This window comes from Lissotriton helveticus, chromosome 6 (genome assembly GCF_964261635.1).
Source record: "Lissotriton helveticus chromosome 6, aLisHel1.1, whole genome shotgun sequence".
Classification (NCBI taxonomy): domain Eukaryota; kingdom Metazoa; phylum Chordata; class Amphibia; order Caudata; family Salamandridae; genus Lissotriton; species Lissotriton helveticus.
Window position 1 is genome coordinate 128,509,337 of NC_136067.1, and position 21,326 is coordinate 128,530,662.

Below are 21,326 nucleotides of genomic sequence, written 5' to 3' on the forward strand. Positions count from 1 at the left end.
TAATGCTATAATATCAATTTTTTTCTAATATTATTCTACTATTAGGAAAAATATTGGCATCTAAGAGTATTAAGTATACTATTCCCACTCTAGTTTCTGCAACAGTAGGGACTTTGGAGGTGTTACATATAATATTCCTACTCCAGTCACCACAACAATAGGGAAAGTGTTGACCTTCATTGGAGTTAGATTTACTTTTCCTACTCTAGTCAGTGAAACAGTGGGGAAGCGTTGGACTTCGGAGGGTTGAAGTAGACTATTCCCACTCCACACAACACCCCAGTAGGGAAAGTGTTTGACTTCAATAGAGTTAGATTTACTATTCCTATTATAGTCAGTGCAACCATGGGGAATGTGTTGGACCTTGGAGGGGTAAAATGCACTATTCCCACTCCATTGTGTGCAACAGTAGGGAAAACGTTGGATTTTGGAGGAGTGAAATTTACTATTCACACTCCACACAACTCAACAGTAGTGAAAGTGTTGGACTTTGAAGGTGTGCAATTTACTAATTCCACTTCACTCAATGCAACAGTAGGGAAATCATTAGATATCACAGATTTATAATTCATGATTCACACTCCAAACAGCGCAACAGTAGGGAAAGTGTTATCTGTGAAGAGGTTAATTTTACTATTTCTACTGTAGTCTAAGCAGTAAAATAATTCACTTCAAACAGATTACATATAGGAGTAACCCCATGAATGTTAAAGAAATATGAAACCCTTAATTATAAATATATTAATTTACATATATATATATATATATATATATATATATATATATATATATATATATATATATATGTTTATATATATATATATATAATATATATATATATATATATATATAAATATATATATATATATATATATATATATATATATATATATATATATATATATAATTATTAATTAATTACCTTCTCACCTCATACCCCTGCAAACCTATCAGCTGCCTCCTAAACTACATTAGAAATATAACTATTCCATAACTTACATATTTAATATTCAATTAAAAAAATATTAAGTTATTGTTAAGCAATCTTTAATTAATTAACTTCCCACCCTAGACCCCTACAAGTCTAGCATACTGAAACTAAAATTAAAGGAAATAAAATAAGTAATCTACAATTTGCATATTTAAAATTCAATTAAACAATTAGTTTACAAATAATAATTAATAGATAACTAATTATTACTTACCTAACTTCCCACCCTATACCCCCACAAACCTAGCATCCTGCAACTAAAATATAAGTAAAATAAATCAGTGTTCCATGTTATAAGTAATAAAAAATCAATTAAATAATTAATTAATAATAAATTGTTTACATCCTTAAATTCCTACACCCCCACAAACCTAACCACCCACAAATAACATATAACAAAAATAAATCAGTATTCCATAAATTGCATAATAAATAATCATATATTTAAATAAAATGTATGAAATAATTCTTAATTAATTATTACCTAATAAACGTCCCACCCTACCCCCTAAAAACACAACAACCCACTACAACACTATAAATTATATTAAAATTATTAAATCATTCTAAATCACTTACAATTACAAGCTATATTTAAAAAAACAATTAATAACATTTATATAACTAATAGCAACACATAAAATTTATATATAAGCAAACACACTAAAATAACAAAAAAAACACTCATTTTGACCAGTATATTATTGAAAATTATATTAACAACATTAATATTATTTACAACAGTGTTACTTACTTAAAAAAACTATATTCCTGTCAATGATATTTGTGGGTCGCAATATTTCTAAATCTATATTTTGTCCACATACCAAATGATAACAAAATGGTAAATATGTGTCATGTTTGCCAGCTGATCCAGTGAGAATCTGCCATTCACAGCCTTGAGTTGCAGGCAGACAAGCGCTTGTAGTTGCTTCTAGATTTATGAGACACATGGGAAGCGTTCAAGTACTGTTATGTTTACTGTATTTGTATAGCGCATTCTTGCACTGAGGCGTCTAAGCACTGTAATGTATAAACTGTGAGTATCAGCCAAGAGCTGTCATAAGAGTTACCAGAATTTGAATAACCACGTCTTTAAAGCCCTCCTGAAAGAAAGGAGACTAGAATTATTTTTTTTGCAGAGAGGAAGTGCATTCCATCTTTTGGATGCTTCCAGCAAAATGCTCTTTCCACCCCATCTAACCATTTTGAATCTAGGTTGTACCAATGGACTAGCAGTGGCTGAACAAAGCTTTCTAGCAGGAACATACCATTTAAAACTTTGATTCAAGAAGTCAGGATAAAGATTTTGAACTGCCTTATAGGTTAAACATAACACCTTAGAGGTTATTATTTGCTTAATAGGAAGCCCTTGCAGATCTTTCAGGTTTTGGGCAACTGAACAGAACTTAGGAACCTTCAGTAAATGTCTAGCCACTGTGCTTTGGGGGACCTGAAGTTTGTTTAGGGTATACTAATGGGTGGTCAGAAGCACACTGTTGCAATAATGTATTTTAGACAGGATTAGTGAGGTAACTAATGTTTCTTGTAGGTTGGCAGGTATGAAAGGCAGAACTTTTTTAATTATTCTAAGGGTGTTAAATGTGGAGAAAGTAAGTTTATTTACATGATCTGGAAAGTCAAGTTTGGTGTCAATAATCACACCCAGATTTCGCGCCTTTTCCACTGGAAGGGGAATTGGGCCTATATTGGTTGGCCAGGCTGACGGACACCAAAAATTTGATTTTGGTCCCAACAGTAGGACCTCTGTTTTTTCTGAGTTCAGTTTGAGGCAATTTTAATCCATCCAATTCTGGACAGGTGTCATGCAGGTCTGAAATCTGTTTCCAGTATTATCATAAATTTTCCCTATGGAGACAACAATTTGGGTATCGTCAGCATAAGATGTGAGTGAAAATCCCAAATTTCTTATCAGATCTGCTAAAGGGGAAACAAATGTTAAAAAGAGTGGGGCTCAGCGAAGATCCATGTGAGGGAATTGCGAAATCAACACAATTTAAATCTCTAGTAAGGGCGATTGGAATGTCAGTGTATCTTTACAGCAGGTTATAGAGTAATGCAATCAGTTTATGCCGCAAGCCTCATTTTAGGTGCGATAAAAACAACAAAAAAGTTGTCTTTGTCAGAGTTTAGAATAGAGCACATTGAGGACCCAACAAGGACATAAAAAACAACACATCCATCATAAAAAATTCAGAAAGATGCCAAGTTTCCTTTAAAAATTCTGGGTCAAAAGTCTTTAAAAAAGCATCAATGTCAATTGTGTGCTGCAATCCGCTACATTCCAGGAAAACAAAATCAATTTGATGGAAAGGCAAGGATTACATGTTGATTTTGTTGCTCTAGCCCAGAATATCTATGGATTTCCTACTGAAGAACTTCAACTTATACTGCTTACTCAGTAAGTCCATTATCTAGAATAATCAGTTTCCCTTCTGGGATGATGAAGATCTTCAGCTTTCATCAGTGGATGGTTCAAGTGAATTTTGGCCATGGAAGGTGCAGAATCATAATGAATTGGTGTGCGTTACATGAGGAGGGTGACTAAATGCTGCATCTTTTATGGTCATATGCAGGAAAGGTTGGGTGCTTCATATGCAGGTTAATTTTTATTACCATAAATCAAAAATGGGATAAAAATTGGTGAACTTGAAGAGTAGCCCTGGGTTGAATAAATTTGACCCTTATACAATAATTTCGCAGGACTATTTTTGAATCCAAAAATGCAATCCTTTTAGATTAGCTTGTATTATTAATAATAATTAGTTCTGGTATATTATTTAGTAGTTTTGGGATGCTTCCAGATTAGATTGTCATAGCCGGCTTATAACTGTTAATTGGAGTAAATATTAATTTATTATACTTGCTGATAGGGTTAACTGTTATAAAGCTTGAAGATGTGCAGGCTTGGACCCAAGATCCTTCAGACTGTGGGAGTGTACAGCTGGCTGGGTTTGAATTTAGATTATCTCCACACATAAATTCTTGGAGCTGGCACATTTTCCTAATTTATTCCGCTAACTTGACTCCTACCATTATATAGTAGGAGTCAAGTTAGTGGAATAAATTAGGGCTTCACTGTACAGGATAGTTAGATCAGTAAGTGGTGTTTCTTTTTGGAAGTTAGTGGCATTGCCTGTGGGTTCACCCGATTGAGGGGCATATTCACAAGGAAATGACAAAGCATGGACCTGTGCCAAATTTGCCAGCACCGTCCTCTGCCATTTAAAAAACAAAGGGATGCCCTGTATTTACAACAATACTGCACTCCCCTGTGCTTTTCCTAGCTCTGATACAAATAGCCACCTAGTGCTAATGCAGGCACGCTTGCACCATAGTGGAAGTGGAAGGATGCCTCCATTGCAGGGAATGATTGTTTATGTGCAGGAACGTGTCCCTTCCTGCACAGAAACATCCAATGAAGGCTATTTGTTACATTGTGCAGCACACATAGAAGTAGCAAATCATCATTATTCACTCACAAAATTGTTCTATTTGTGATTCTGGTGCACAGTGGAACATTTGACTATTTGTGGTCAACAGCATCTCTCTAAACTACTCCTTGATACTTCAGTTCAAGATGTTGAAACAAAATAACATTCATGAGCTTTCCTAATGAGAGCTGCTCCAGCAGTGCCTCTATGTACACAGAAGTTGCCTCTGCTTACCTCCAGGGGCTTTTAAAATAGATCTGATTGCCACCAACCTTTTGTATGGTGCCAACAGTGACCTTAAGATGACATGTGTTCTGCTTCGCCACTCTGAGAAAGACGAATTACTATTAATGCATATCACCAGTGCCTGCAAGAGCAATCCCAATCGGCCTTTCCTGTGTTAGCATGTTTTAAGTCTTTCTACAGTGCATGAAATGTCTGATTATTTCCACTTTTCCAATGCTATTACATTTCTGCTGACAAATGCCATGTCTTAATTAATAGGTGCCTAAGGAGGCAGGAGGAATGACTGACAAGCGAGAGGAATTAATTTTCCTGAAACGGGTAAGAAAAACAAAAACATGTTTCCAATAAGGGAACCAAATGGAGGGGTGAGACTTGAATTGGAAGCTCGCCACAAGAGTGAGGACACATTGTCTGTGATCACTGTCTTGTGTGAATAGTGACCGTATTATTTCATCATATCATTTGTGTCCAGCTGTGCTCAATGAGACAGGCATAATGGTCATTATCTTTGATGCCTGCTCCACAGTCTCCAATTATCTAGCAGGACAGTTGGCCATTAGCAGCAGGAAGATTGCTAGATAAACTGACAGCACAAGAACAAGAATCCATGTGAGTGGAATCCTTGACTAGAGTTAAAGAATAATATATTTATCCCTCTGTCCATAAATACAACCTGTCTATCTGGGGACATATGTGCATGTAAATATATATGTATTCAGTGAAAAAAGCAAAGGTTAAAGTAACGTTATAGTTAGGTGAAATTGTTAGTGACAACATTAACATTGTGAACTGAAAAAACACAGAAATGTACAAGTTATAGTTAGCAGTGCTAACTATAACTTGCGCTCCCGCCATACACTACTTATGACCTAACATATGAAATCACTCATGACGTGTTCTATGACATCATTTGGCATCACTTATGACATCTTAAATGGCATTATTGATGACATCACTGATTACATCATCCAATGAGTTTGCTTGTTTCTTTTATAGTTTAGATTGTGGTGTTTAACATATTACTTTTCCATTTCATTTTGTTTAGTTTGGGTCCAGCTAATGGGTGTAGGTGTTTGAGATGTCATAAGTGATGTCATCATTTATGTCAATGACCATGTCATGAGTGATGTAATAAGTGTATTTACAGAACGAATGAATCCCAATAGAAAAGACCTTGATTACACTCTACATCATTTTTAAATGTATCCTCATTAATGTATTTGTTGTGGCATGCCTTGCTTTTTTAGCATTTCTGATACAACGTATATGTAATTGCTTATGTATAATCACTTTGCCACTGGATTCAAGCCAGCCTGGCTGATGACAGCTGGTTAGCCAGAAACCGGTCCCAGGATGCTTGTTTCCTGTCCAGGGAAGACATGGCTTGGCAGTTCGGGCTGGACTGTTCGCATGAGGCACAGGGTCAGACTGATTTGCATATGGCCATGTCTGAACTGGGGTGGTGGTGTGAGCTAAAGAATGATGGTGGATTAAACCCAGATCAGTTGACTGGGGGTGAGTGTTTGATTTGCTCAAGCGCTCCGTCCATCATCCCCTTTGGTATCGCTTTGTTCGCCCTAAGTTGGGAGGGTATGCCCAGACGTTGGTCCCTTGCTCACTTTGCCACTGGATTCAAGATAGCCTGGCTGATGAGGGTTATGAACCTGAAACCGGTCCCAGGATGTTTGTTTCCGGTCCAGGGAAGACATGGCTTGGCAGTTTGGGCTGGACTGTTCTCATGAGGCACAGGGTCAGACTGTTTTGCATATGGCCATGTCTGAACTGGGGTGGCAGAGTGAGCTAAAGAATGATGATGGATTAAATCCAGATCAGTTGACTGGGGGTGAGTCCTTGCAATGCTCAACACTCCGTCCATCATTCCCTTTGGTTTTGCTATGTATAATCATCGCCACATGAAATACAAAATCCTTCTGTAAATGCACAGAAAGACTAGTGGAACCTCTTGTACTGTATGGTGCTCTCTCCCCCCCTTAGGTCCTATGCCTGTATAAACATTTCTGTGGTGGGTCACATGTGTTCTTTAGGATATGTGAGGTTGTAAGCAGTGTATTGCAAGGAAGTAAAGTTATAGTTAGCTCAAGTAACTGTAACTGCTGAATGTCTATGGTTTTGTGTGTGTAAAATCTGAACCAAATTATAACGTCTCAGTAACTGTTGGTTTTTTCAATGTAGTCTTTCTATAAATGCAATACACAATATGTTTTTTTAAATAATTATTTTTATGGGTCCCTGAATCCGTCGCAAATCCTGGGTCAAATAAGGGGTCTGCCTGTTATATTGCACACATTTAATACTAAAACAACAAGACATTAAAGCAAACATACGCTATTGGAATTTATATAAGTGTATCACTGCCTGTGTATGGGTGCGTGAGTGGCTGTGTGAGTGATTGTGTGAGTAACTTATATTTCCAGCTCTCTGACATTTTCTCAACCAACCTTTGATTTGTGTGTGGCTCTGATTGCTCTTCTGGGTACTTCACACCCTGGTGATTCGTTTCTAAATGCTGTTATCTTTTTTTCTCTTCAACCAGCCCTTCTACATCCTGTTTTACAAGGCAGTAAAAAACTAACTGCTACACTGTGCTTTTTCTTACTTTACCTTACCGTACCCTTTTCTTACCTTTTGTCGTTATTTCTTCTTACTTGCAACAAACCCTCTTGCACTTTTGAACAATGAAAGGGCCTGATTTAGAGTTTGGCAGATGGGTTCCTCTATTGCAAATGTATCCCTTAGGACAAGTGCTCCATGATATAACATGTGTCTCTTATTACAAATCCCATAAGATGTAATGCACTTGTAAGATGGAGGATGGAACATCCGTCACAGGTGTGATGGAGTAACCTGTCCAAAATGTCTACATCAGGCCCAGAGGTTCTAATTGGTTCTCATTCATTTTCCAATTATTCTCGACATTTGTACTGCTCACTTTTATGTTCATCGTTTTGATTAAAATAATTGTGTGCCAACAGTACAAAATAAACATGTTTTATTGATTTGACCTTAATGTTTTCATAAACGATCCTTAACTTTGTCACCATGATACCTGAAAAATACTATACAAAATAAACATGTTTTATTCATTTGACCTTTATTTCTTCATTAACAATCTTAAAACTTCGTTACCATAACACCTGAAAATATGCATAAATTAGAGTGAAGTTTATTGCTGTCATTGCAAATCTCATTAAAATATTGATATGTGAAAGACAAACTATCAAATTCCTGCTGAAAATAAATACAGACTCTTACATAGCGGAATTAATATTCTGAAAGAGAATAGATATGTTTAACAGGTGCTCTCAGCAAATTAATGGTGTGGTGCTACAGTCCTACGTTTTTGTTTACTAATCCGATCATTTTCATTTCATTTAATTCTTTATTCGGTTATTGAAACAGAATAACCATAAAAGTTCAGATAAAAATCACAATTTTACAAATTCATCCAATGCACCAAAGTCAGTTCATCATAGTTCAGGATACAATTGATTTACGTGATTTAAAAACATTTTTTTAAAACGAGGAAATAAATACGATAGATAAAATATTATCAAGTTTCTGTACAGCTAAAAAGGCAGGGCGACAGCAATTTATTTCCATGATCTTCAATAAAGGAACAACCCACCTTTGTGTAGGTTTTGTATAAAATTTGCAAAAGAAAAGGATGTGCATATCTGTTTGTTCTGCCACATCATCACAAGGGCACTTAATTAACATTTTTGACCAGTCATCGTATTGGGGAAACTAAGTGACCTAAACAATAAATTAAATCTAAAACGAGTCAATAAAAACCTCTCATAGTCACTCATTTGCAATGTAGCATATGGCTGTATTTTCCTAGAAATCACAATTTGCTCGTGGGCGACCACCATTACTTTTTTCATTTCTATTTGCGTTCTACGCTCATATAGGTACGTCACACACCTTTCTTCAATCCCTTCCTAGAGATGTCACACAAAGAGGTAGGTTCATAGAAATCATGTACAGAGCCCAGATCCATAAAAAACCTCTTCACATAGGACAGTCATGCAATTGTGCCGCTCTTTTCTAGGCCTACCACATTATTCATAATCAGGCGATTTAGCCCACATTCATTGGTCGTCCAGATTCTATGCCATAGCAGTACCGGGGCTGTCTTTATAATGTCTTCCAAATATGGTTCTCCAAGTTCTGCATGGCAAGCATATGTGGAAACACCCTTAGGAAGGGCTAGAAGGGATTTCATAAAAAGGTTTTCCACTACCTGTAATGATGATACATTTGTATATCCCCACAATCCTGCGCCATATGTCACAATTGCTACACAAGTAGCTTTATACACTGTTAACATTTCCCCGATAGGTTTCCTGCCAATTTTTTGCCAACATTTTTTTAAGGCCATTATGGATTTATAATATAATAATTTTCTTGTCATGACTGTGGTATTACACAGACCAGTGTGATCAAACAGAACTCCTCAATAAGAAAACGTTAGGGTAAAATCAACTGGGGAGGAACCAGTAAAAACTGTCTTTCTATTTTTATGTGCACCCGAGCCACAGCTCGTGGTGAAGGTCTTTGAACAATTTATCTTTAAGTCTAATCCTGACATAAAATCTGCAAAGGAGGTAACTAAACTTTGCATGGCCAGTGGGGTTCTGGCCATCAAGACTGCGCAATCGGCATACAAAAATGCTGGGACTGATCTTACCCCCACCATAGGCATGTCCCTACACTCCTTTAATAAAATATTCTCCACATCGTTAATATAAAGTGAGAAAAGGAATGGGGCCAAGACGCAGCCTTGTCGTACCCCCCTAGCAATGCCAAAGGATTCTGTACATTCACCATTTTTTCCAAATCTAACTCTGGCGGATGCACCAAGATAGAGTTCCCGTAGGAAACTAATAATAGATATATCTACACCCAGTTTACCCATAACCAGCCAGAGCTTACTATGTGAAACACAGTCGAATGCCGAAGTTAAATCTATAAATGTTAAAAACATTCGACCCTCCTTGGCTGTTGTGTATTTTTCTATTAAAATATGCAAATTTAAACACTGGTCGATTGTACTAAGCCCCTTCCTAAAACCATACTGTAAATCGCTAATTATCTTATTTTCATCAGCCCAAACCTGAAGCCTGTTTAAAATCACCCGCCCAAAAACTTTAATGGTGGAGTCCAAGAGCGATATCGGGCGATAGCATTGACAACTACCTCTATCCCCCTTCTTAAATATAGGAACTATCAACGATTCGCACCAAGAAGACAAAAGGCCATTTTGGAACGTATCGTTGAAAAGTTGAGTGAGGATCGGGGCCCAGAGGTCTATGTTATAGATCCACCGGAACCCCGTCAGGGCCAGGTGCCTTGCCCCCCAAGCTTGCATTAATACTAGCAATTACTTCTGCTACAGAGACATCAAATGCCAAGTTATTCTTTGGATGGCCGGAATCTCCAGTTATATTTTCCTGTATTAGGCTGGCTTCCTATTACTAACCCTATCCATTATGGGGGTTGTAGTCCAGGTTCGCTTCAGTAGATCCATTTGAAGTAACACACCTAAAATAAGGATTTGTAAAAGAAATCATCAGGGGTGGGGCATTAAATTATTGGCACATACTATGCATCAGTCCAGAGGGCCAGGGCAATGCCACATTTCTCTATAACAACTGATTATGTACTTATGTTTTCTTAATTCTAATTTTTAAGGAATTCTTATTCTTGTGTGTTTATCCTGAAAGTATGGGCTGGGTCAGGGCCTCTTGACTCCTTTGTGCAGTGGGAGGGACTGACTCCATTAAGATTGGTTGATTCAGTGGACATATTAATGAAGTGTTTGAGTGCACCTACAGCATGGCTACTGTAGAGCTAATAATCAGCAACTCCAGATGAACAGAGACTAGGCAGTGTCCACCTTCCTGACTCCTCCAGCAAAGATATGACTGTCATAAAAAACAGATTATTTTCTTTAACTGTCGGCTTGAATCGCCCAGCCTGCCTAACCTTAACTCTCATACTCTCTGAGAGTTGGAGGCAACTAATTTAAAAAAGCAATCATTTTTTCTTACTTCACATCACATCTTCCATGTGACCCTCTCATCATGACCCGGTCTGCCTACCTCTCCAGCTCTATAAACAAGCCCCCTACCTCTACAGCTCTATGGACATGCTCCCTACCTCTACAGCTCTATGGACATGCTCCCTACCTCTACAGCTCTATGAACATGCTCCCTACCTCTACAGCTCTATGGACATGCCCCCTACCTCTCCAGCTCTATGGACATGCCCCCTACCTCTACAGCTCTATGGACATGCTCCCTACCTCTACAGCTCTATGGACATGCCCCCTACCTCTACAGCTCTATGGACATGCCCCCTACCTCTACAGCTCTATGGACATGCTCCCTACCTCTACAGCTCTATGGACATGCCCCCTACCTCTACAGCTCTATGGACATGCCCCCTACCTCGCCAGCTCGGAGGACATGCCTCCTACCTCTCCATCTCGGAGGACTTGCCCTCTCCAGCTCTATAAAAAAGCCCCCTACCTCTACAGCTCTATGGACATGCTCCCTACCTCTACAGCTCTATGGACATGTCCCCTACCTCTACAGCTCTATGGACATGCCCCCTACCTCTCCAGCTCTATGAACATGCCCCCTACCTCTACAGCTCTATGGACGTGCCCCCTACCTCTCCAGCTCGGAGGACATGCCCCCTACCTCTCCATCTCGGAGGACATGCCCTCTCCAGCTCTATAAACAAGACCCCTACCTCTACAGCTCTATGGACATGCCCCCTACCTCTAATGTATCTATTTCTACAAAGCCTCTCTCTAAATACACCTCTCCACCACATCTCTCTCTACCTGTCTTCCACGACCTCACCTCTCTCTCTACTTCTCTGAGCCTACCTCTACATATATTTCTCTTGAACACCAATCTTTTACCCCAACACTCTACCTCATGCCTTAATTTGTACCTCACTGCTCCGCCTCTCCTTTACCTCTCTTTTTGTACCATATATCCTCATCCCCTCAAGTCTCTCTTTAACTGGCGTTTCTAGCTCTCTCTATCTTGTTACACCTCACCTCTCCCTACCTCTCCCTCACCTGTCTTTCTACCTCAGTATTGAATACCCTGCCTCTCTCTCTGCTTTATTTGTCACTCTACCTCATATCTCTCTCACTTCCTACTCACTCTCTAATCCACCCCTCTCTATTATACTGCCTGATATCTCATTTTACTTTATTTATTCTCTACCTCACCTCTCAACCTTCCCTATCATTCTAATTCTACCCCTTTTACCTCAACCACACCCTCCTTCTTATCTTCAGCATGTTGCACAACCTAATTTTCTCTACCTCTATCTCTTCTCTCTGTCATTATATGCTCTCTCTCTTTCTTTCTCACTTCTATCTGAACACCTTCTCTATTTCAACTCAACCTGTCCACCTCGCTCTCTTTATGCATCTTTCCAAATCACCTATATGTACATCTCTACCCCACAATGCTATGCCTCTCTTTCTCAACATAACATATTTCTTAACCTCAGCTGTCTCTCTGTTTCATCTCGTTTCTCTCAGCACCTCATCTCCCTTTCTGTTTTCACCCCTTTCTCCCTCCTTTCTCTCTTCATCACTACTCTTTACCACTAATGGCTGGTGTCAGGGAAATGTGGGGTGGAGTGCAGAGGTGGAGGGGCAGCGTAGGGGGCAGTGCGAGGGGAGGCTGAAACAATAAAAAAAATGTACCTGCCGGTCACCTGCTCGCCGGTCTTCTCCTCCTCAGGCTGAAGCTCCCAGCTTTTCCCCTGAGGCCAATCCTGAGGCTGCTCTCACCAGGAGAGCAGCGTAGGGATTGAGCAGAGCGCACTGGTTTTGTGCTCCATCTGGAGATGGGAGCCTGTGCCTGCTGGTTTCTCCACCCAGGAACACAGCTGGGTTGCAGAAATGTCAGTGTGCATTACAGTTTGGCCATCCTAAGACGGCTGGCCAAACCGTCATGCGCACCGACAGCAGTAACCACCCCTCCTCCTCCCCTTGCTACAGTGCTCTGACCCCACACCTAGGACTAGGCCACATGACTAAAAATAAAATGATCTGCATTTAGATCATTTTATTTTTCATTTGCCTCTGCGGGTAGTTGGGGTGACGCTCCTCCGCCGCTGCCGTTGCTCTTGACATAACCTGTCTTTCTGTGCCTTTTCACAGTTTGCTTCGTTTTTACATTACACTCCCTCACCTTTCTACCGTCTACTTCAACTTTTCTCAAACTCATTCAAACAACATCATTTCAGCCTTTCAGAGTCCCACAGGTTTCTTCATCTCTGTTTACTTAAGAGACAATTAACACCACCAACTATGCAACCTGCCCAGTCAACTTCCAGCCTCCAACTGACCCCACTAGAAGACTCCTCAAGCTGGAGACATAAACATTCCTGTCATGAGCTGTGCATGTACAATTGAAGGAGCTGTGCACATCAAACAACAACACCATGCATTATGAATGGTGCTCATGAAACCAATGAAAATCAGAGCACTGTACAACCTCACCACGGGTATCTAGCTCTATATAAAGAATGCAACTACAACACCAGGAAAAGTTCTTTAGGCCTCGCCAGATGCAAGGAAAGCCCAATATTACCCATATATTACGATACAATACTAGTTAGCATACAGATGCTGGGCATCGTAAGCGTTCGGCTGTGTTGGCGTGCCCCTGTTTCTCAAATACGTACCTTGCAATTCATTATTTGTTTGGCATCAAAAGGACTTGAATTAGCTGGAAAAGGATAAAAAAGTCAAAGGTGGCCCAAACAGGGGAATCCCTGACTATGTTTTGCGTAGGGCCCCCAAATTCCTCAAGATGACATGCTCATGAAGGGCTCAATCCATAGGTCATCAAGATTTTTCACCGGGTCAATTTACAGCAAGGCGTGTTTTTTTTGTTCTTTTTTTTCAAACCCCATCCTCACATTTTCCTCAAAGTGCTGCAAATATCATGCCAATGGCTGAACTAAATTTTGCAACTATAGTCACTCCCTAATCATAGCTTTGTAAAGCTTCACACATATGTTCACATATTACTACGAAATAAATCCAAGCTTTTGGTTCACCCAATAAACTCCTTCAGCACTGGTGCAGTTCTTTACTTTTTGCCCATAGGAAGATTTAACTAAGAGTCTACTCAAAGAAATAAACTAAACATTAAAATATGCCAATTCTTTCCATTTGCGTGTACAAGAAACAGGGGATGGTCCCAAAAACAAACACAACACGTGCAACCAATCCTTAACTTTAAAGGACTAAACTTAAGAGAATTGGTACAACTTTTCAAAATTGACAGCAATGTTTCACCTTTACAATGTCAGTCAACGGTGCAAACAGCATTGATGTTTGCTGAAGTGATCTTTAAATAGGAGCGAATGCAAGAAAAAGCAAGAGGGACTTCCTTTGGCTTGTGGCACGATTTAAGAACCCAATTATTCAAGGACTGTATAAAACTTGACAAAGGATTTCACTCCGAACATACATAATGTAAACAATACCAGAAGGGGCCGCCAGCATGCATTTTGAATGATACAGAATGGAGGAAAAACATCCTCTGTAGCTGGTAACATTTCGTATACACAGTATTTGCATAATATATATATATTAATGACCTTTTATTTCCCTAGTGCTCATGGGTAGTTTGCAGTCTCAAATATTTGTGTCACTATTTTATGTTTTGTAACGAGAAAGATTAGAGATGTGTTTCTGCCACCTATCAGCTCCACCCACCATTGAAAACATGAAGCAAAACAGAACTCACACAAGCATACACTTGTAATTGGTATGTTGCAAATTAGCCCAGGTGAACCCACCCAGACAGTTTAAGTAATCCAGCCCGGGATTTGGTAAAGATATGAGGTAGCCGAAGTCTACAACATGGCTTCTCCGTGTGTAGAGGTAAGACTTGCATGGAACGTACTTTGGGTCACATTTTTTTTTTACATATGTTGCTAAATGAAATCCACTCAATAATATTACACATCCTAAGTTCTGCTTTATAGAAAGTCGACGTATAAAATTGTTATTAAAAAAAGTCCTTGTTTTTTCCAGCATAGGGACAAGAAGAGAATATTTATTTATTTATTGGTTTTATAGCGCCTGAATCACCCCCGAAGGGGTATCTCTGCGCTTTTGGGCGAAGCTGCTAGCGGCTGAGAAAGATGTTAAAACAGGGAGGGCTTGAGAAGTTTCCTGAAGCGCAGATAATCAGGGCATTGCCTGAGGTGTATGGGGGAAAAGTGTAAACCTTCTATTAGTTCATTAAATGTAATACGGTTTTCAATTGTCGACTAAACCGCTTTAAAATGCTAGATTATTCACTGTTCTATAATTCAGAAGACAAAAGTGGTCTCTATAATTTGACACTGAACAACTAATATAGTATTTATTTCACTTACTTTATAGATTCTGACGCCGACATTCCCTTCATCTCATATTTAGAACATTTGTGCTTTTTTTTTTACTTCATCTGTGGTCTGAGGCATGCTTAAGGAACCTCAGACAGGTGCATTCTTTACAAATGATATGCATTTTTATTTGCAATGCAGCCTTTTTGGGTTTTGTCTGATCTCATGACAGTTATTCCGCTGAAAATGGGAGACATCATCATAAGAGCACAGAACACTTGGTACAATTGCTTCTGAGCCAGTAATGGACGCTTAGAGAAGGGCCGGCCTATCCCACAGTTATAAGCATGACTCATATATAAAAGGATGTTGAGGCCCGTATCTCACACATGAAAGTAGATTCATATCTGGAGTTTGGTGGACACGATTCAGCCCAACATTTCAGCCTTTTATGAAACAGCAAAATCATACCTCAGATGTTGATAATTATGTTTTACGTGATACTTTGAAGAGTGTGCTAGCCAGCCACAGTGAAATACGTATGTATTCACACCAGTGGTTAATTTGTTTAAAAAAATGCTGGGGCTCTCGTCAGGAGGCAGACTGCACCAGCCCATTTCTCCTGTTAGTGCCGCCTAAAACAGAACCAACTACTAACCATGAAAGTTGGGGGAGAATGTATGTGGCATAATGGCCAGCGCTGCCGAATTCGAAGCTCGGAAAGTAAACTAAATTAGTGAATGTAAATGGTCAAAGCTTACCAACCTCTGCTGCTCAGCACACAAGGTTTTCACAAAGGACAAAGGTGGCTGAGAAACTGTGAAGGCACAACTGCTTCTCCCACAAACCCACACATGTGTTTCTGTCAATGTTGCTTCCGTCCCATGAAGTGCAGATCAGGAGCTGCCATTCCTTTTGCAAGTGCCTGGCAGTGGTTTTAAAGGAAAGGTGATTTCCGGGGGCTGGAGCTCGGGGGCATGCGGGAGCTCTGACTCCTGTACTTCAGCAATGTTTGACCTTTGCTGTAAGGGTCGAGGGAGAGTTGTATTACGGCAAGTCACATTTGCAGGTCAGAAAACACATCACACTGTCGTAAAAGTTCAAGTGCAAAATGTAGAAACAGTTTAGGAACTGACAGAGTGACACCCATCAATGGCAAACAAGATGTTTCTTTAGGAAGAAAACATTAATTCTCTAGAACTTCAGAACAAAGCTGAATCCTAGAAGCTACGATGGAACTTTGCTGTTTCTGGACGAACATTGGATGGGCTGTTGCAGGACTCACTACAACATCTGGTAGTGCCATAATCCCGACCAGATGTATGGGACTAGTATGGCTCTTGTGCAACTGGCACAACAGTTGCCTTCTTGTGGTGGGAAATGTCTCATAAGAGACTGGAAGCCAGATGTAAGGCTGCAAGGGAACTAACTGTGCTGCATACTCTGAAAGGGCGAGAGCACACATGCACCATATCTACTAAGATATGGTGCATGTCTCCTCTCTCCCAGTGCTGGTGCACTTATCTCACCCTAGCACCAATGCACTCACTCTTGCACCACAACATAAGGATGTCTGCATTGAGGTCAGGACTGTTTTTGTGCAGGAACTGATACCTTCCTGCACAAAACAGTCATTAGAGGTGCATTCCTCCGTGCATGTGTGCTGCAGAATGCACAGATGATGTAACAAGGACCAATGAAGGTATTTCTCCTCGTTCCGCGTCTCTTGGATAGGCGCACTATTTTGGTGCAAACGCAAGTTTAAAGACTTTAGTAAATCTGGATATGGGTGAAAAGCAATAAGTGAATCAATGGAAACAACCTCCACCAATGGGATGCGTCCCAGACGCACAGTAAGACAAGGAAGCTCTATGTGTTGTGTTGCTTTGCATTGTTTTTTTACTACTCCACCACACAAATCTGGCTTTGCGTGGCTTAGTAATTCCTGAAAAGGTTGCATTAAGGCGCATCATAAAAGGGGCACGACCCAGAGGTAAAATATTAGTAATTTTGGGCCTGGATTCTTAGGGTTTGATTCACAACGATGACGTACACTTTTAGAGTCACTTACATTTTTGAGGAAGTGTATTACTTTTGGCTATTCACAAAAAAGAACAACAGTTAGTCCAGCACCACTCATGGCGCCGCAACACCCTTCCATAGGAGATAATGGAGGTACAGAAAATCCCATAGGAAATAATGTTAAATTCAAATAAATAACTAAACATCTAAATAAATATAATTTAATGTTAAAAATATAAAAAAATAGTACATAACTATAATTTATCAATAATGTTTATTAAAATATAGCTATATTAAAATTAAATGTCATCAATTACCTACATCCCTCTAAATAATTTTAAAGAAATACGACTTTTTTTTTCTTTGAGTGGGAAATTTAAACTTCAGAAAAATAATAGTCATGTAATATAATATTTTTCCATTAATTAATATATTTATTTCAAAGTTAAGTTATTAGTGTTCTAGCTTTTCAAACGTTTTGTTCTACATTTAACTAAATATATAAAATGAATTTCATATTTGAGTGAAATACATCTTTCAAATGTTCCCTCTAGTATAGGATGCCTCCACAGTCGGGGCGGAGATCTCCGCATGGTAAAGTGAAGGGTAATAGTGGTGCAATTTGCATCCCACAATTAACCCTGTTGCAAGTATTAAGGAGAGTCGTTACCCAAATCTATTTAGTGGCCTTTTCATCATCAGGTTCTCAGAAGCACTAGATCCAATGTTAAAAAAGAATAAAAATAAAGCTACTGCACACCTACCTTTCGATATAGTGGCTGCTCAGTAGCTTTCCTTCTGGCCAATGCGCTTTAGCGCCTTTGAAAATGCCGCAATTAAGTTACATTCAATCCACTTTAGGTAGGAACCCTACCCGTTAACTGCATTTATGGAGAATAACAATCACCTGGTCGCAGTCAAGAGGAAAGTCTGTTTCCATGTGCCCCATCGCTCCAAAACCTGAAATGAAAAGAGCGATACATTCTAAAAAGATGTCTTACATATTTTTCTATATAAATTTAACAAATTAAGCAAAACTTAGCATATGGAGGTAAACATTAAAAGAATGTAAGAATATATTGGGACTGCAATCTGCACTTTTTCAAACAATACAAATTCTTCATAGTTCATTCAAATATAAAAACTACTGTTTAAAATAAGTGGATCTGCAGTTTAATAACTTTGCATTAATGTAAAAATGTCAAGTTAAAAATGAGACATAATATTTTATAGCATGATAGCAAATGCTTATAATGTGACATCCTGACTTAATTTTGAAACATAACGCAGTCCAAAGGTATACCAATTAAAACACAAAAGACATTTAAATACATCTAATGTCAAGGTAATATAAACATGGTAATATAAACATGGGATTCCCAAAGGTTGACTTAAGCTCCCAACTGTTACTGAAGTTTTACATACAGAAACATAACTTTATCATCATTTTATGCAAAATGATCTATATAATATGAATGTTCAACATTCTGAGTGATAAACAGGTCTCCCCTCCTCTGAGGGGGTGCCATGGTAATGACAACTCCAAAAACATTTGGACAATTCTAAATCCAGATTTGCTGGGTGAGGTCATTAGTTCTGAAGACTTTTTACTACTCCAATGAACCTAATGCAGCAGCAGCACCTCTAGGTAACAAATGGAATATTCTCCTGTCCTGGCTAACAATAAGTAGCCCCATCATAGGCTGCTGTTGGGGACAGAATGTCTACGTGAAATTCAGAATATAGAGCCCAGTGCTCATATTATGTGCAGCTCCCCAGCAGCTGCCCCCTTTCTCTTGAAATGTTCTCCCCTTGATCATGTGTCCTGGGTGAAGCTAAATGATGTATTTATGGTTTGTATTTAATAAATGTCTGGCATTCTCCCAGAAATGTGATTTCTCTCTAAATCTAAGAGCTGAAAAATATGGTAATTCATATTTTGAGTGATGGCTTTAGAAGTGAAAAGTATTATTGAAAATCTAATGACAGATTCAGGTTCATTCAATGAATGAAAACTCATGACATAAAGTGATTTCCACTTCCCACTAGAAGCACTATATAAACAATTGTAAGCTATCGTTTCAGTTATGCATTCAGGAGTGAAGAATTACAACTAAATCTCCCACATTAGGGCCTCACTCTGTGACACTTGTCTTTTTTTCTGTGCCACATATTAACTCAGTCATGACCCTGTCACAGCCTATGTATCCATAATGTGCTATCTTTGGATGTATGACGTTACAACGCATACTTTTACCACGCATACCTTTACAACGCGGTTTTTACCACGCATACCATTACAACGCATAGCGCTTAGAGGTGCTAGATAGTGGTAAGTATAATTTTCTATTCCAACTCCAGTCCCCGTGGACACTAGGGAAGGTGTTGGATAGAAAATTTAACTTATTCCCTATCCTAGAGTGCCCCCCAGCGCAATGCGTTGTAATGGTATGCGTGGTAATACCTGCGTTGTAATGGTAGTGCGTTGTAAAAATTTCGTTGTAAACGTTACATACCGCTATCTTTACATTCAGCATTCGCTGCCTTGTCTGCCTAGCCTGCCATTCTGTTTTGTAGTACATTGCATGCATATGTCTCTGGGGCTTGAATAGCAGGCCCCAGAGACCACAGAGTGAAAATACAAAAAAATCAATGAAAAACCACAGGGTTCACGAGTCCAACAATATGTTTAGAGCATAAAACAGAGGGAGATCCTCTCACTACCTGTACTGGCAATTTCCCTCTAACAAATCATCTTCCTTACACCTAAAAGTCTGACTGCCTTTTGCTGTATATAGGAGTGTACACCTAAAAGAACCTGACAGGCTACCTGAGCAATCTGGCCTATCAGCTGCAGCTCAGGAAGCAACTTATAGGGATGCATGGAATTGCAAATTCTATCCCTAAAAGGGTTGGTGGCCCCATTCCCAATAAAATCCCACATCAGTGCTCGGAACCAACTGAAACTAGTACTCAGTACACATTGCCTGTTTTTCAACAAGGGGCAAGGGGTGTGTAAAATACCACTATTGAAAATGTGCCCCTTCTACAGGGTCACGCGAGATTGCTGAACCCATTTTTGCTGCCCGTGGGATTCTGTGAAATTTACCTCTGCTAATCAGCGTAAAGTACTTGTGCCCTCCCTTTCAAACATATTAACATTGGTATACATCTGAATAAGTACCTTTAATTAACTTTTAAGTCCTTAGTAAACGGAACTACATGCACCTAGGGCTGGTCAATTATATGCTGTTTGTGGGCTGTAGCACTAATTGTACCACCCACTACATTAGCATTGTAAAATATATCTCCAGGCCTGCCTTTGTAACCTAAACATGCAGTTTAAAATACAGTTTCAATCAAACAAAACAAACTTTTTGCCAGGCCATTTTAATACTAATAAGTCTCCCTTATGTTAAGCCCCAAATGCCCAAGGGGGTGAGTACATGATATTTTTAAAGTACAATATGTTTATTTAATGTTTTACAGGTCCTGGCAGTGGAAAACCTCCAAAGTCGTTTTTCACTATGGTATGGCAAGGCTGGCTTTCCCATAGGTTAATACTGGTTTCCACTATTGCATTTACTAAGTGATAAATTCTCTTTAGGAGTAGCTAGAAAAAGTACTCAAGGACTCATTTTAATAGTAATTTAAAATAAAACTTAATGGTCACGTCAGATTTACATTACTATTTTGAAAATGGCACTTTTAGAAAGTTTTTACTTTCCAGCCAAAAATCAAAAGGCTTTCCTGCTAGTGTCCAATTGTCGCCTGACCATGATGGATGCCCCCTGTAGGGAGATGTGTAATACTTCCAGACAGTGGACAAAGGACTTTGGGTGAGGGAAGGGAGGTTCCTTCCTTGAAAGGATGGCCTGTGGACTGTGTCCAGCCCCTTCCTGAACTTCACAAGGGTGTATACCTTGTCACAGGCAGGTAAAGCTCACTCTTAGGATTGCCCCCCTATTGTCTTCCTTTACAAGCTGGTACCTATCCAGAGGGAGGGGGGGAATTGACCAGAGCTGGTTTAGTGGGTGGACAAAGGATTTCCCTCCAACACAATCTGGCACTGGGAATAAAAGTGGCAGATCCAGAACACTCCTGGCCCTGTGAAGAATCAGAAGAACTGCCCTGCTGTCTGACAACCTAAAGGAAGACTAGCCCTGCTAGCCTTCAAAGCAGGACCCCATAAGTGACTGCAGCGGTCA

General features: G+C 39.4%; 1 protein-coding gene across 1 annotated transcript in view; it reads right to left on the minus strand.

Moving 5' to 3' along the window:
- The window catches only part of LRFN2 (leucine rich repeat and fibronectin type III domain containing 2), a 1,621,598-nt gene that overhangs the window by 1,288,640 nt on the left and 311,632 nt on the right, over window positions 1–21,326 (minus strand). Inside the window, exon 2 of the mRNA XM_078647494.1 lies at window positions 17,883–18,078. The gene's annotated coding sequence lies outside the window, so the exon portion shown is untranslated. The remainder of the gene's footprint in view (window positions 1–17,882; window positions 18,079–21,326) is intronic.